The sequence below is a fragment of the Zerene cesonia genome, chromosome 10 (assembly GCF_012273895.1).
Source record: "Zerene cesonia ecotype Mississippi chromosome 10, Zerene_cesonia_1.1, whole genome shotgun sequence".
NCBI classification, from domain to species: domain Eukaryota; kingdom Metazoa; phylum Arthropoda; class Insecta; order Lepidoptera; family Pieridae; genus Zerene; species Zerene cesonia.
In genome coordinates, this window is record NC_052111.1 from 7,221,590 (window position 1) to 7,234,223 (window position 12,634).

Genomic DNA, 12,634 nt, shown 5'->3' on the forward strand with positions numbered 1-12,634 from the left:
TCCCGCATAAAAACTTCGGTTGCTTAAGCGTTAGCCAAATACGGCTTTAGTTTTTAAAAACCTCGATTAACAGTTTTATTAGGTGCACCGGCGGTTCGAGCAGTTCCGACGTTCGCTAATTAGAAATCGATGAAAGAAGTTTACGAGACTGACGGTAGTTTTTGTTCTTAAAAGTGCTGTGTTTTTTGCAAATGTGTTCTATGTTTGGTGTTGGTTTGTAACAACTTTTCTATTGATCAATATCAACTCATTAAAATAAATTTATTACTTTCTCCTCCTATAGGAATTCTAAATCGAGGTGTAACCGATGTTGATCTCTGTAATTACTTAAATTAACTGTATATTTATTTGATTATTAAAAAAGCCTCCTGGCTTACACTTTACAGCTTATTATATGATTGCTGTTATCATAGAGATGAGACAATTCATCCCCAGGTTAAAAAGCGATTAGTAAACAAGTTATATGTATTGTCTAATGACCGCATGCAAACTTGGTGTTAATATTATTACCTGAATGATATCCAGCGACGTCTACTTCAAATGGAATCGGCCCATTTACCCTGTTCCTTCATTAGTTAATATGACATACAAGTATACATAACTAAGAATAGCGAGCGCCGATGTATCCGATCGATACAGGAATATGAATTGTATTGTCTACGTATCGGATTAGAGCGTCGCGAAAAGGCAATAAGCGCGGTAATTAGCCCGGCCTTGATCTCCATTACGGTGACCTGTCGTGTGGCCTAGTTGTGTCATGTGGCGGCGATACGCACCGCTTATAATGGGGATTGAATGGATTTGGTCTGACATTAGCGATGTCACAGTATAAAGAGAAGCATACAGCGGTACAAAGCCTTTGACTTTGTAGTGAAAGCAGAAGAAGTATAGACAATAGCACGTTTGCCTCAACTCAATAATAGTTTGTGTTATAACGTTAACACGAGGTCGATTTGCAATCTCTCACAGCACCAGTAGTATGTACTATGTTATTAGATCCATTCAAACGTTAAATATGAGCTCGGAAGCTCTTTATAGTGTCCCGAGTTGCTAACATCATGGCACATGTAACTCGGGCTCATTACTCCCGCGTCTTGCATCTTATCCCTACTATTGGCCTGTCTAAACGTATTCGTTGACCATAAGACTGCAGTTTATTATAGTGAACTGATCTAAAGTTTAGCATGTGTGCCATGTTAACGTGATACTCAGGGGAAGGAACAAAACTGTAATGTGATCTTATCTTTGAAGACAGCAGAACTTACCTCGTGTCTGTAACAAAAAGTTCTTACAGTTTCTTACACTGTGTGCCAAATTTCCTACTAACCCACTAGCCGCTTTTGCTTCGTTGAACAATTAAAGCACGTCCACATTAATTTATTTTACTTAGGAGAGGATTAAAGATAGGTTTTAAAAGTTACGCAACTTTAAATGACATTGCTTATCTTTGTTGAAAAGTACGTTCTAATTATTCACATAAAAATATAACATGTATATTTTGTTGCTTAAGGCCTACATTTAAATATTTTATGAGTTGTTTTTCAGTTAAAGAGGGTAAACGTTTAGTTGAAATAATACGTACGCTAAAATAGTTTACTTATTAATCTAAACCCGCATCTCTGTCCGCAATGAGGATAACAAACGAAAAGCGAATAGCGGACAGTGTCCTACCTTTAGTAAATAAAATATGTTAATCACCATTTTAATACAAGCGGTCCGCCACGGCTTCGCACGTGGTACATGTGTACCTTATAGGAATCATGTACATATCTATCGGTCAACGAATTTTTAATCTTTCCAGTGGTTTCTGAGAGTTCCGTTCAAACAAGCAACTAAATTCTTGAGCTTTGTTATTATTACTATAGACACAGAATACTTGTATAGATGACATAGTGAAATTTTGTTCACTGTTTCGGTGCTTTATCCATATAATATACCTAAACATGTAATAAAATATGCTAATTAATATAATTTAGATTCTAAATATGTAATCGACCATAGATGCTAGTCACCAATGATAAGGCGAATGATTTGGTTCGTAATATAATATACAGCTGGTTTCTAAAATCTACGTTCTATTATGATGACGCATTTATAAATATGTAATTGGTTGGAAGGTCAATATTACGCCAAGGCCGCTCGTCTGATATGAAACCTGTTCACGTGGCCACTAAGGAAATTCCTGAATTTGCTGGTTCCTTTAATGAGCGTTATTTTATCGATAGCAATACGAAAATATGATTAAATGATATGTATGGTTCATGTAATATTTATGTCACCCACTCGAACGTTGAGTTTACCTGTGTAATGAATGATAAGTACTTTCTACAAATGCTGTGATACTTATTTTTCCATACAATTCTTTGTTAATTTATTGTGGTGTAAATTTGTAGATACCTGATAGTAAACAAAGCTTTGTGTGTGATATTTCCCTGAAATTAAAGTTCCAAATGGCGGAATAAGGAAGGCAGGGGAAGTGTATGCCGTTCCATTCCTAGTTCTTTCCTTGTTACTCGCTCGCTGCCTTAGAATGTGGCTTATGCTTTTCGCATGTTAAAGTTAAGTCAAGTGCGTACCAATTTGTGCTAGACAAAATAATCCAATTAACTATTGGATTATTTTGTTACATAACTATAGAGAGTTTCTTAGCGTTCCAGACTCGTTCTTAGATTTTTCAATACTTGGCGAAATTTTAAATTACTTCCCGACTGCTTTGTTGGCCAATTTGTATAGAACAGTAAATATAGGCTGGGATACGCTTTATTATGAAAGACTTTGTGACGTTGTAAGATTCTTGTGTGGAAAGGATATTATATTATGCTCATAGAAAGATGTTTGGGTTTTAAGATCTAAGGAAAAGGGGATTTAATAACAGCTTTAAAGCTTGGATTTATAAATATTTCCTGTAAACATCTTGCTAATATTTTTATCATTAATCAGATATTTTTATTTTGTCTGTATTATATTAGTAAATATTGATATTTTTTTAGTGGATGATTGAACTCTATGGAAATCATAGAATTTTTTACCCTTTTGTACCATGGAACCATGGAACCATTGAACAAATTTATTTTTGATTTTGATCGGTTGATTATCCTACTCATGATAAATGTAGATACTTATCGTGACAATTTTTTTTTACATATTTTTATAGATGTATTTCCTTTTAGCGTCTAGGCACTTGCAACATGCATTAATATAAAACCTGCATGTAACATTTTAACATCAACCTCCGAAGAAGCTTTTAAACGCGAACAGGTCAACAGCGATAAATCATTCGTTTTACGAGTTCCACTGAGCGCATACAAACTCGACAATGTATAATAGATAGTTTATTTTGATTTGAACAATCTGAAACTTGATTATTCATGGACAGTTTTAGATATGTGTTCATGTGTTTTGCATCAATCAGCTAGCTACACGAGTGATGAAAACCTTAATGGGATGATTTCATTGCAGAATCTCTATTTGAAACATGTGAAATATTACAATTATACTTTTATTATACCAATTTAATAAATAACGCTGAATTCCGCTTCGACGTTTTATTGAAAAGTAAACCATCGATCAATTTACCGGCGAGGCGGTGAAGCTACACTCGAAAAAAATACCTGAAAAACTCGTCTCGCAAATACAGTAACACGACACGGCAACGGCACTCGATGTTTGTCCGTCTAAAAGCATATTGATTAGGCTAGAACTAGACACATTCGTGCGGCACTTGCCTGCCCCGCTGTCTGGGCGAGCCTGCCGCCTGGGCGTTGCCGCAGGAACGCCGCTTTGCCAATCGCGCGTCCATTTTGTAACTACGGCTATTATGATAATCGTTCAATGCTAAATTCTGATGGATTTTTATCGTGCTGTCTGTCGGCGGGAAAACGGAACGCCTTCTTTATTATATTTCGACGTTTCGCACTTCGCGCGCGCGATCCGTGAACTTGAATCGTTTATTATATTTCCTTAATACCATATTATTATGTTTATATACGTTTCAGATTTAAAATGTTAACAAAAACATTACAGTAAAGATGAAAGAAACGCTCAAAAGTATAGCTTACTGCGTCACTAATTTGTCATCTACACTAATATTATAAATAGGAAACTAGTATTTTTTGTGTTGTCACGTTTTCACGCAAAAACCACTAGACCGATTTTAATAATTCTTTCATCTTCAGAAAGCTGCAGCTTCACTGAGTGACATAGGATATATAAGTACCACGGGTGAAGCAGGGGCGTACAGTTAGTCTAATATAAATGAATAGCATAAGTAGGTAGGTAGATGCGCCACCTGCATAAAGTGTTTTAGTCTTTCCCTCCTTTGAATAGAAGTCTAGTTTTAGTAGGCCGCAGAAGCCTGATAACCTACTTTTTGTCACAAAAATCGATCAGAGATACAGGCACAGAAATGAGTTTGCACTGCAGAACTGTAGTTTCAGATGAAATGATAATATGTCTAGATCTGAGTCCCCGGAGGCTAACAGTTCGTTATAACTTCAACATTCATTGTTTCGTTAGATAGAAACATTATTAAAAAATAAAGCTAAGAAATAACTGTGTCTCTTTCGAATGAAAGAGATTTTTGTATTTATGATGTTGGCTAATTGTACCTGCACAGAAGTTGTTTAAGTTTTATTTTCCATTTTATATTCAATGGTATCCAATATATTTGTAATAAGGTATTTTTAAATTAATGTCGGTCCATTTTGTATAAAATTATTTATATAACACCTAAAACGTAAGCGAACGAAATTAAAAACTAAAAATCATGTTTAAAATGAAAAATAATTCAAGTTTTAGTGAAATTAAATTCAATTTTCAACTATTAAAATTACCTTAAATCTTTACGTAAATACTTAATTTAACTTAATACTCATTTTAATATGTCTTTAATTGTAAAAATATAGATAAAAAATAAATATAGAGTTTTAGAGTTTTTCTCGTAGTTTCTTTTTCGTATGCCGTGGCATCATAATATGAGTCCTGCTACTTCACAAGAATTTTGGATTAATTTTTATCGATTTCAAAACCTAATTCCCAATGTAATTTGGAAATATCATGATACCTATGAACGTATCATGACATGTGGACGTGTCACGAGATTTTCATCCCTATAAGCAGGTACAATTCAATACATTTGAAGTACGTAGGATGCTCGCGAGACCCGAGATAGAAATCTCGCAATATATCTTAAGTATTGACATTAACTGCGGGTCGTTCACTCGCATCGCCATCGGCGGCCGGCTGCCATTCATGAAATAATAATAATTTAATAATTGCACTGATAATGGCTCGCGATTGTTAATTGTGGACGCATCTTTGCTAATGTTTTTATATCGCCACAGTTCATTGATCGTGTGTGTACGGGTATGCACGTAACTTGAATAATGAAATTATTATGCTTTATAGATTTGAGTGCAGCTTTTTTTATTTTTAGCGGTGTTTTTTGCGAAATGTGCATGCATGTCTTGTATAACGCGATACGTAACCGTTATTATGTCTATAATGCAATTGCTTTGTTTTTTTTTTTTTTTTTAATTAATTTGATTACATAATTATCTACGTTTAATAGGTCATGTATTGGTTAATGCAAAATATGTAGTTGTCCCTACCTAGGTGTATGTAACATTTGAATTCATTAAGTCATATTCTTAAATTGTTCTTTTGTAGGTAGGTAAGCAACGTAGATATTCTACTCTCAGTAGATATCGTAATCAATATTAACCTTATTTAGCTAATGTCCGTAATAATTCATTAATCGATAATATATAATAACTAGCTGACCCGGCAAACGCTGCTCTGCCTTACCCTTATCGTTTAGGTGTATGAAAAATTTATTTCTTTTCATCGACACATTACCCTATATTTGGAAGAGAGATTAATTACTATTCATTGTTAACGAGATTAAATGCATTGTATCAAAAATGTATTCTTTGTTTTTTTGTACAGCAGTAAGAAGTTATAGGAGGCCCGTTTTACATTGTACGATATTATAGGAGGCCCGTTTTTCATTGTAAAAATAAGATATATACTTACATTGTATTATTGTTTTACCGACGACTGTATCAAAAATGTTGAATATTTTATATAAGCAGCCTTTTAATTATACCTACCGCATCAAAAGACACCGGAAATGCAATGTAATTTTTTCAGGTTCTGAATACAAAGTAATCACTCGGTACGTAGGTACCTACATCATGTGAACGACCTACTGTACATATTGTATTTAATGTGAAATACCGAAAAGTAAATCGTACGTGTATATAATAAATATCGCGGTTGAAACCTGTAAATATAATATTGAGTGTATTCAATAAATTGAGAGCGGTTTATGAGCCTCTTACTCGGTCGCGTCTAGTCTTAGCCGGCTCAACCTAGATTTCGACGCACTCCAGTAATTACTTCATTATAGATTGCGATTAAATATGCCTACCTACTACTATCATAATGAAAAATTGTTACATTTATGTATTAGTGTATTATAATTTTACAGTAAGGAAAAATAACCAACATTTTTGAATATATAACAGGTGGTAAACGAACGTTATATATGGTAAAAATAAAATGTATCGTTTTAATTATTTGGTTTCTTCATAACATTCAGATGAGTGAACGTCGTTTTGTAGTTAGAATATATTTTCTTAATGTTGTTTTATTTTTGCCGTCTACAATGCGTAAGGGTTGTATGTAAATCAGTAAAAAATGTTATTTAAGGCCGTTGATCAAAACGTGTTCAGCTTCCACAAAAAAAAAAACCTCGGGTATAGGATTTTTGTGAATGGCTAATTTAATTATTTTAATTAAGTAAAAAAGTCTTCAATATCCATGTTCAGGCTTATTTCAATGAATAAATTATTTGGAATGCTCCCACAGTTTCGTCCAATTGGCCCGATATAAAACTTCGATATTTTGAGAGCTTTATCGAAGGTTGGCTTTTTCATCTCGATCCGAGAGTAGATAAGTTCCAAGTGGAACATAACTTTCAATGAGGGTTTTTGTATGAATAAATATTATTGGAATTTGTTTGATTTCTGCGTTCACACTTCCATGTATACGATGAATATTAATCGAATTGTCAAATACTGTAGAGAATGATCATTTGTTTTAATTTAATCTGTTCAAATCTAATTTTAATATTTTTATATTACCTATATGTCAAAATTGCACATACCACAAATAATGTTTACGCAGTTGATAGGTAATGAAGCTTAAAAATAAACATCTCCACTGACATTAAACCAAGACTAAATTTAAACTGTTATTTTCTAACCTTAAGAACTAATGGGATTGAGCTGGGATAAAAAGATATAAATAAATAAAAAAAAAATACAACTACAAGTTGACAACATGGTTGTTATTAATTCCCGTAACTTTTTTTAAAGACAACGACTCGCTCTGTGATAGGTAATTAAATTAAACTGCAAACTCTGTTACGGTTAATTAAGTTGTAAGGTTTCGATGTGACATAGATTATTGGAGACACCGAGAAATCCTCTGTTGGCGAGCAAAGCTTTATTCATCGTGTGGAGAACGGAAAGTTCTAGTCTGTTCCTCCTAAAGGCGGGAATCACGGTGGTAGGCGGTTAAACCACAATGGGGTGTTATTTTGAAGTTACACGCATATGAAATAGGTGTAGATGCAAGAAGCCACTCATAATATTACAGAAAAGTTTATGCGCTGAATTAATTAAAAGATCATTTTTTATTAATTCACTATCGTATAGTATAATATAACAATTTTTAATACATATGTTTGTATTGTGTAATGTAATGCGACAGGACATTTTTACAATAACTACCTATTGAATGTGTTCACCTTCGATTTTATTTTGCATCACAGAAGATAAAGTATTGCGCGAAGATACGAAATTTCTAGAATCTCGCAAACGCAATGCGCCAGCGTTTGGCTACTTCATAGTCCTTCAATAATCTTCTGCGGAATAGAGATTCATGGACAACAGTATCTAGTGCCGAAACTAAGATAGAAGTTGGTCTACGGCTAATTCGAAACACATTCTCACAGCTACTGATCGGATCCGGATCACACAGACCTAGTGCGAAACCACTCTCGTTGTTTAGGGACGCATGAACAAGTTACAAGGTCACGGTCTGTCGAATTCTTAACAAAAAAAAAAAAATATTAACAAAATACATTTGTTGCCTTTGTTATGGTTCAGCACATGTGTATATTAAATATCGATGAAATCTCTGCGATTTTGTTTTCTTATAAAGTACATATATTATGTCAATATCACGTTTCATACTATTGGAAATTATCCATTTGAACGTTTCAAACACAAAACGTCATATCATAAAACAATAAACAAACATCAATTTACGAACAATCAAACCGAAATGGAAACGCGTATTAGGATGCTAAAATTGTGCTAATTAATCTTTCGTGTGTCATAACTCTATAATACGATTGCAGTACACATCTAACCGAACATTGTTCTTGTTTCAGGTACCATGACCGTCTACAGCCCGCACTGTGAGTCGATCGACTGTAAAGTGACGCTTCTTGACGAATTCGTTTTTCACTTTAACTATATTTGCGAATTATAAGTTTTGGTTTTAGGAAAGCGATATAAACAAGCCAATGTTTATCAGAGTTAGGATGAAGTCGGGAAAGAATGCAAAGTATATTCTATTTATTTAGTATTTACCTACCTATACATAGGTGACCATGTTTATCTAAATAATATACAACGACAATTAAGAAGCTATGCTAAAATACGCAAAGCGTCGTCAAGAATTGTATCTATGAATTCATAGAGCTTTTGTTTGTACAACAATCCGTATCTATTTTTGGCACCTGTTCATAATTTTTTACTGCATTCAGTATCGTGATTCGTCAATAAGCGTCACTTTGGTTGCCTATTATTTGACACAATTACGCTTCTAGCTCACGTACCAATTAGGAATTTTTTTTCCAGGCATAGGCATTTGTTTCAGTTGAAATGAAACGCATCTACTCGGTTGGTAGGATTTTACTAATAAATAGTGTTAGTAGTTACGTGTATTGAGGTTGGACATTAACAATATTAATTATTTTCCCATTGCCATGGTGTTAGAGTAGGTGTTATTTCTATTCGATTTTCCCGCCAAGGAGCAGCAGACAACCCACAGGGTCTGAAGTTCTACATGATGCGATGGCAAGGCTCATCTTTCTATATAAATATAAAGCTAGTTAACACACGTTTATAATTTTATAAAGAACTGAATTAATTTTCAATGTATAACAAGAATTTATTTTCTGTGCTCATCATTACTTCTTTTCTTTTTTTTTATTCTGCTAATATTATAATAACACATAAATTTATTATTTCGTTTATACATTTCGCGCTCGCATCGCCATCTAGCGCTGGCGAATGTAAACTAAATGCAAATGTAGTGGTTCACTGGAGCTGAAATAGGTGGCGTTACTGTTCCATTCAAAACATTTTCCTACTACCTAATAATAATACTTAGGAACTTATGTTCAACATGTTAATACTGTTCAGAAAAGAAAAAAGGAAATAAAAGAGAAGATGATAGGTTAATCAAAACAGCAAAGATTGCTTGTGTCTTGAATTTTCTTTCAAATCATAAATCAAAAATAAATTTAAGGAAAACTAAGAGTCATTTGTAAAATGTTATTGTGTAACAACAAAAATAATAACTATAAATATTTGAAAGATAACGGATAATCAAGAATCATTATATGAAGTGTAGGTTGTTTATAAGTATAGAATACTTTTAGTAGAGAGCTCATCGGCCCGGATAGCTCAGTCGGTAGAGCATTGGACTTTTAATCCAAGGGTCCAGGGTTCAAGTCCCTGTTCGGGCGTACTTTTTTTATATAAATTTTATTTGTTGCTATGTTATTTTTATTGATTTATTGAAATACCTGGACCCTTTGAGGACATTTTTTGTCATAAAAACGATTTTTTTTCAATATGAGATTCGTACTTCATTGTATTTTTTTTTAATAAAAAGTAATGCTAAAATTAATATAATGCGTTATATATGTATTACATATATTTTTAATTTACATAATTATGTTGTTTTTATATGATATTAATTTCACATTATTTTGACAAAATCAAATGAGACAACATAATAACAGAAAACTTAAAAATGGATTCAGAATAGCCCATCATTCGTTTTTTTTTTGGTTATACATCATCCTATTTACCTATATACCTAATTTGTTTTCTAACTGTACTTCGCAAACGAATAGTTTTGCATACAGCGCCATCTAGTAATGATATGAAAGATTGCTACCGCTGCTTAATTCGTTGCAAACTATGCAACATAGTATTTCACGGAGCCTCCAGGTGGCGTTGTATTCAATTAAGTATTTTATGCTGTGGTGTTTTTATGCCGGTTTATCGAAAGATGGCGTTAATTGTTCCACTAGCATTCATTTTTTTCCAAAGATATTATGCGTTCAAGTTATTTTCGCGTTTTATGTATTTACGAAAAATAGTCAAATAAATTTTTAATTTTTACAAAAATGTATAAACCGCCTTTAAATTGTCTGAATAGTCAAATTTCAATGCCCACACGGGATGCACCAGCTTTCAAATAAAAAAAAATCATCCAAATCAGTTCAACCAGTGAAAAGACATCACGTTATCAACCCAAAAAAATACAATTGAGAATCTCCTCTTTTTTTGAAATCGATTGAAAATAAAAAATAGGTTTCTCAATTTCGTGCCTATCCCGGGACTTATCGCAAGTGCGTGCGTTTACGCAACGCTTTGATTGCTTCACATTTTTATCTGTGTTACAGAGCACAAACCGTTTGTGCTATTTTATAACAAGTCAGTCTGCTGTGCACTGTTCTACTTTGATGTATCATGTAGATTAAATATTTCGATTAAAGAAAATTATTACGTAAATGCTTTAACTATTTTACGCACTTCAGAATTATCTGTAAAATAGGTGGTTTCGTTTCCTTGTATTTATTCATTTGAAATTAAATGTTTGTTAACAGCAATTTTACTGCATTTACTTTTATTCTAGAATTATTTAAATTGAATGTCAATTTAACAAAAAAAATATATAGGGGTTTTATACAAAAGCGCCCGCATTGATACGATTTCTGCGTAGAAGCATGTGGGAGGTAATCGTTTACGTGTTGTGTGGCGAGATACTTCCGAGAGTACTAAACAAAAATAAACCTCTCTTCAAGTACTTCTCATCTACCACACACTGACTGTGAATTTATTAAGCGTTCTATTACAATGATCAATAAATACTTTATATCGTATTTATGTAATTTTCAGCGAACTATACCTAAATCAGTCATCAGATTCTCAGATTTTTCGGCATCTTTTCAGATAAGAAATGATGCAAAAGAAAATAGTTACAAACAAAAAAATACGTACTTAGTTCTGTTACTGTAGGTAAGTACTAATTACACTAGTTAGGTATTAACATAAATTACTATTCTAAACTTGTCCTATCTTAAAAGCAACAATCGAAAGCGAAATACACAAAGGATTCGGTGACATGTTTGTATAAACACAAATTAATACTGCAAATTGGAATTGCAAAAGTGCCTAAATGGGAAATATCGCCGCTGCAGCGCTGTACCAGAAATTAATTGTTACATATTTAGTGTGCAATTGACCCCGCTTTCATCCCTATAAACAGCGCGAGATATGCCTGTAAGTGCTCACGTGAAATATGGGCTATACCCATTGTCCAACTATGCAAAGGTTTATAGTGTGCAGTGGACTATTCTATGGCTGTGTTAGATAAGATCGCTGTTAGATATTTGAACAATATGTGCCCGATGCCATTATGCTTTTGCATATCTTAATCGACTTATCGCAATAACAAAAGTCGGTAGGTATCGAGAATGGAATAGTTTTTAGTAAGCAGACCCATAGGAACTTTCATTCATAACTTTAAAAAAAAGTAGACGTAACGCTTTAAAAATAAAAAGGAACCATACAATACGAATATAACATAGGTTCATTATATGTTTGGCTTAATTTTTGATATCCTTCAGTATAACAAGACGTAGTACCTAAAATAAAAATAGCCACTCACTTATTATGTATATAGGTATATAGGTAACAGGTAATTAATCAGGTATCGCCCTAATTACACAATTTTATAGCAAATGTTGAAGGGTATATGAAACTAATTAAGCTAATCACCGTTTAACATTTTTATCACACTGAAATTTTAATTAAGTTCTTTCTAAATGTTATTTATTATTATTTTTGTCAGATTTATGTTAAAACTAATACGGTAATTTAAAAACGTAATCGATCAATATTACTATTGCATTTTTGTTAATCGTTCGAGGTTTTGAGCAGGTAATTAAACTATTATTTCGACAAAGATACATAGAAGTTAATGTTGCGTACGACATGATATAAATTCAACAAAATTAAAAGGTGTATTCATTTTCCATTAATAGTGTTATTTTAAAAGGAATTCCTGTTCATTATGAGTTGCAACGGACCGATACGAATAACGTAACATTGCTATGTACGAGTATAGATATATATATAAATGTGACTTATTACGCTGGGTGACCTGTTATATTTATCTTATAAAGTATTATTACAAAGCCTACCCGCTCGGCTGTCAATCTGCGCACGCGCGGCTTGTGACGATTAGAGACCGTGTTCAC

General features: G+C 33.1%; 1 protein-coding gene and 1 non-coding gene across 4 annotated transcripts in view; both read left to right on the plus strand.

Annotated features, from left to right (window-relative positions):
* Positions 1-12,634, plus strand: part of LOC119829245 (protein bunched, class 2/F/G isoform) — a 119,865-nt gene that overhangs the window by 30,379 nt on the left and 76,852 nt on the right. The window lies entirely within an intron of this gene.
* Trnak-uuu lies at positions 9,754-9,826 on the plus strand. The gene has a single exon. It is a non-coding gene; the product is annotated as a tRNA-Lys (tRNA).